The sequence below is a fragment of the Ovis aries genome, chromosome 9, assembly GCF_016772045.2.
Source record: "Ovis aries strain OAR_USU_Benz2616 breed Rambouillet chromosome 9, ARS-UI_Ramb_v3.0, whole genome shotgun sequence".
NCBI lineage: Eukaryota > Metazoa > Chordata > Mammalia > Artiodactyla > Bovidae > Ovis > Ovis aries.
Window position 1 is genome coordinate 7,943,356 of NC_056062.1, and position 5,282 is coordinate 7,948,637.

Below are 5,282 nucleotides of genomic sequence, written 5' to 3' on the forward strand. Positions count from 1 at the left end.
ATAACTGAAAAAATTCCAAATCTGAGAAAAGAAACAGATACCCTATCCAGGTCTAGAAAGCACAGATTTCCAAAGAAGATAAACTCAAAGAGGTCCAACCAAAACATTATAATTAATATGACAAAATGTTTAAAAATATACTTGATAAAATTAAAGATAAACATTAAACACAAGGGGAAAGCAAATAATTTTTTGCAAGGGAAACACATAAGACTATTAGATTATTTTCAACCTAAATTTTGCAGATGAGTAGTGAGTAGCCTGATATATTTAAAGTGATTAAATTAAAAAAAATAAAATAAAAATGAAAACCTAGAGCCAGGCTTACTCTCCCTGGAATGCTAATATCACTCAGATTCGAAGAACAGAGAAAAAGTTTTACAGACAAATAAAATCTAAAAGTGTTCAGCACCACTAAATTGGATTTATGAGAAATGTTAAAAGGACTTCTCTAAGCAGAAAAGATCACAACTAGAAATATTAAAATTATGAAAGAAAATTGTCACTGGTAAAGGGAAATATACAGTAAATGTAGCAGACCAATTATTTCTATAAAATTACTAGGGAAGCTTAAAGACAAAAGAAGTATCATCATCAATATATACAGAAACCTTGTGGCAATCACAAACCATAAATCTACAATAGATGCACACACAAATAAGAACAAGGAGTCCAGGCATAGTGCTAAGGTCATTTTCAAATCACAAATATTTCAAATCACAAAGAAAATTATCAAAAGAAGACAAGCCAGAAGCAAACAAAACAAAACAAACAAACAAACAAAAAAAAACTAAAAACAAACAACTACAACAAAATGACAAAATGGCTATAGGTAAATAATTAATAAATACTTTAAATATAAATGGATTTAATGCTTTAATCTAAAAACACAGACTTGCTGAATGGATACAAAGATAAAAATCATATTTATGCTGCTTACAAGAGACTCAGTTCAGATCTAAAGAAACAGGGACCTGAAATGAGGGGGTGAGAAAAGGCTTTCTTATGCAAATAGAAAGACAAAGAAAAGTGTGATAGTAATAATCATATCAGACAAAATAGACTTTAAAACAAGGGCTGCAATGAATGAAAAGGAAGGTCATTACATAATGACAGGGGACTAAATTAAGAAGATATAATGACTGAAAAGATTTGACAGTTGTAAAGATATATGTCTGCAATATAAGAGGAATCTTCTCCAATGGCTCAGCAGGTAAAGAATCTACCTCTAATGCAGGAGATACAGGAGACAGGGTGAAAGGTTGTTGTTGAATTACGCAATGAAGCCAGGATTCTTGGCCCCCGGAAGAGAAGAATTCAATCTGGGGACAGATCTTGATCACTCAGAGCTTTTGTGTAATAAAGTTTTATTAAAGTATAAAGGAGACAGAGAAAGCTTCTGACATAGGTATCAGAAGGGGGCAGAAAGAGTACCCCCCTGCTAGTCTTCAGCTGGATGTTGCATAGTCAGTAGCAGTCTGTTAATGAAAGAAAGGAATGTCTTAAAACTCAGAATGGCACCAGGCCCCTCATCCATAAGATGCATTTTGGGATAATCTTGGCACCAAATGGTTCATGGTTAATCACCATAAAATGATTAACTTGAATCTTGAAGAAGGTCAGATCACCATACAAGTAGTTTCATTTACATAGATTAGAGGAACAGTATCTGAGTATAACTGGTTTGTCAAGTAGGTTCTGAGCAAAGAGGGGGAACCAACTTAAAGACAGAGTAGGGGTAAATGCATAGTACATTATCATAGCTTAAAACAAACATTTCCATAAGAAAAAGGCATTAGTTATCTCTAGGTTTGAGAATAGTTAACTTCAGATGAAACCAGTTATCATTATGGCAACACAGTATTTGAAGAGAAACCTCCTTTTCAATTTGTATAGAGAAGGAAAAAATATCGCTAGTTTGTTTCCTCCTGCCTCTTAAGAGAGATATAAATGTCTGACACTTGCAGGCTATTTCCTCCGTTTGGAGACCCCTGGCCTTCCTGCCTGTTACCCTCTCATTACCCCCTTTTCTTTTAGGAGAATTATGTTGCCTAGGGAAAAGGGGGGAGAAGGCAATGGCACCCCACTCCAGTACTCTTGCCTGGAAAATCCCATGGAAGGAGGAGCCTGGTGGGCTGCCATCCATGGGGTCGCTAAGAGTCGGACATGACTGAGTAACTTCACTTTCACTTTTCACTTTCATGCATTGGAGAAGGAAATGGCAACCCACTCCAGTGTTCTTGCCTAGAGAATCCCAGAGACGGGGGAGCCTGGTGGGCTGCCATCTATGGGGTCGCACAGTGTCGGACACGACTGAAGTGACTTAGCAGCAGCAGCAGGGAAAAGGGGCATCATTCTCATTCCATAACTGCTTCCAAGCTGAGAAGGGGAGTTGTCTCTAAATTGGTGAGGCAACATATTCTCCTAATCCTCATATTGAGGATATCTGATCCAGGGTCCCTAAATAGTAGTGAGAGGAAGCTTCTGCAGTAGCAGGAGTTTGCACAACCACTTGTAACTTAAAAGCTTTCATGCGGCTAGAAACAAATTTAGTTATGCACTTACAGATGCAGGGAGCAAACAGCAAAAACAAGACAATCAGAATTATTGTAATTAAGATTGTTGTCCACCATGGGGAACTAGTTAACGTCTCCCAAAGTGAGGCAATTGAGGTTTCAGGAGTATCCATGGCCCCAATCAACTTGTTCATGTGTTTAGTAAAATGAGTAACGTTCGTGCTCATATCAGGTATGTATGTACAGCATTGGGTATTAATAATAGCACACGTTCCTCCTTGCGCAGCTGTCAGGATATCTAAAGCCAATCTGTTTTGTAGAACCAACTTTCTAATTTGTGCTAGTTCAGCATTAAGAGCTGAAATAACCTTTTGAGAATCTTGTAATGCCTCTTGAGTAAAATTAGTCAAAGCATCCACTCGTAGCATAACATCTGTAGTTGCCAAAGAGGGAACAAACACTGCAGCCAAATAATCACACTAGTGAAATACAAACCTTGCCCACCGAGTTTTAAGGTGGGGTAAATAAGCAGGCTTTTCTGGAAGCTCTGAAAATATTAAGCCATGATTAAAGGCTAGACCCAGGGTGCATCTCCCTATCCAACCAGGGGGAAGCCATGTCCATAGGTAAGAGCCACATATCCAATAAGTCCTATCTGAAGCAAGCCAGGGTGACTGAGATATTCAGTCCCAATTAGTGCCTGGCCAGACAAAGGAAGGATTTGAACTGGGGTTGGAAAACACAGGAATGATTACATTGCATATTTCCTGAGGCAAAAATCCCAGTTGTTTCCAATCATTGTAATTAAATTGTTGGTTAACTTTTGGGGATGGCTCTGTTTGTTCCCAGCATATAGGGTCAGTAAATATTAAACGTCCTTTTTGCAGGAGTTAGCCATATAACCTCATCCCATATTTGATACACGTCAGGTAAAAAACCATTAGATCTAGACCTATTTGCCTTATGTGCAGCAAAATAGTCATTGAACAGAGACAATGTATAATCAAAATAAAATGTCACATTATGTCCATAAAGTGCAAAGTGTTGCACCAGTCCATTTTAGGGTTGGTAGATGTCATCAGATGATGAAGAGGCATCACATGTGATTGTTGTCGAAGGTATTCACAGACTTGGAGAAAGTATTTTCCTTGAAGTGGAGGTGTCCACCACGGGAAGCCTTTCACTGATGAAGAGGAGAGTGCTCCACAGACCCAGCAGTTAGACCAATTGTGGAATGCAGTGTAGGAGTGAGCCCAGGACAGGAAGGATTGTCTTGAGGATCAAATGGCAGACATAGGATATTTGGAGTCAGCAGAAGTAAGCTCACATAGGTTATCAGGCCCATCTGAAAAGTACAAAGTCAGAACATAGAAAGTAAAGACATAAAAAGATGTCACTTAGTTTTGGTCAGGATGCTACCACTTAACTCGAGTGTGATGTACCCACAAATCAATTCCTGGCTCTTTGACAGCTGTGGGAGAAGAAAGAATAACCTGGTAAGGGCCTTCCCAGAGGGCCTCGAGGGATGGGCTCCCAGATACAAATTTGTTTGTTTGTTTGTTTTATTAGGACCTCAGTTCTTGGCTCAAATAGAGGCTTGCTTGACTCAGAGGCTGGGTCAGGAGTTGTCTCCCAGATTTCTGTTAATGCCTGTTGAAAAGCTGAGAGCTGATTTTCATAACTAGTTAATTCCAAGGCTTCAGTGTCTATAACAATGTCTGGGCGTAAGAAAGGCCTTCCTTAAATACATTCAAAGGCCAACAGTCCCTCCTTTTTAGGGGCAGTTCGAGCCCTCATTAAAGCTATGGGTAGGACTTTAATCCAACTGTCCTGTGTCTCTTGAGTTAATTTGTGCAGATGTTTTTTGATAATGTCATTAGCTTTTTCAACCTTTCCTGAGTATTGGGGTCTCCAGGAACAGTGTAAGTGATATTCTATTCCTAGAGCTTTAGATTCCCCCTGAGTTACAGCAGCTTTAAAGGCAGAGCCATTGTCACTCTAAAGACTCCATGGCAGCCCAAACCTGGGGATAATTTCATGGTAAAATCTTTATAAACTCCTTAGCCTGTTCATTAAGACAGGGAAAAGCCTCAATCCATCCAGTAAAAGTATCTACCCAAACTTGTAAGCAGTAATATCCATTAGCTTTTGGCATATGAGTAAAATCAATTTCCCAGTCCTCTCCAGGATACTTCCCATTTGGTTGTAATCCAGATTTTGCTAGCTTTTCAGTCTTTGGGTTATTTTTCTGAAAAAAACCTCACACCTTTTGATAATATTCTTTAAAGTTTTCATTACATTTTTACCTTCAAATGAACGAGAAGCCATTTGGTAAGTACTCTCTGCATCCAAATGAAAACTCTGATGTAAACACTTAAGACTTTTCCACTGAGCATTTTTAGAAATTATTAATTGTCCATCCTCAGACTGTAACCATCTTTTTTCAGCAATCTCTGTTCCTCATTTTTTATATCATTTTAATTCTTCCCCAGTATATTGTGGTTTTTCCTGTTCCACAGGACCTGTCCAGATCATAGGCGTCTGAAGTGAAGGGGTTTCGTAAAGTGCCGCTTTTCTGGCTTGACAGTCAGCCAGCTGATTACCTTTGGCTACTTTACTGCCATCCCTGCTGTGTCCTTTGCAATACATAACAGCTACTTCTTTAGGACAATATATAGCAGTTAAAAGTTTTTTGATCTCTGTGAAATGCTTAACAGGTTTTCCTGTTGCTGTTTTAAACTGTCTTTCTTTCCATATTGCAGCATG

The 5,282-nt window shown here is 38.7% G+C and overlaps 1 pseudogene; it reads right to left on the minus strand.

Annotated features, from left to right (window-relative positions):
* Window positions 1–2,431: 2,431 nt before the first annotated feature.
* Window positions 2,432–3,861, minus strand: LOC114116334 (endogenous retrovirus group PABLB member 1 Env polyprotein-like; annotated as a pseudogene).
* Window positions 3,862–5,282: the final 1,421 nt, after the last annotated feature.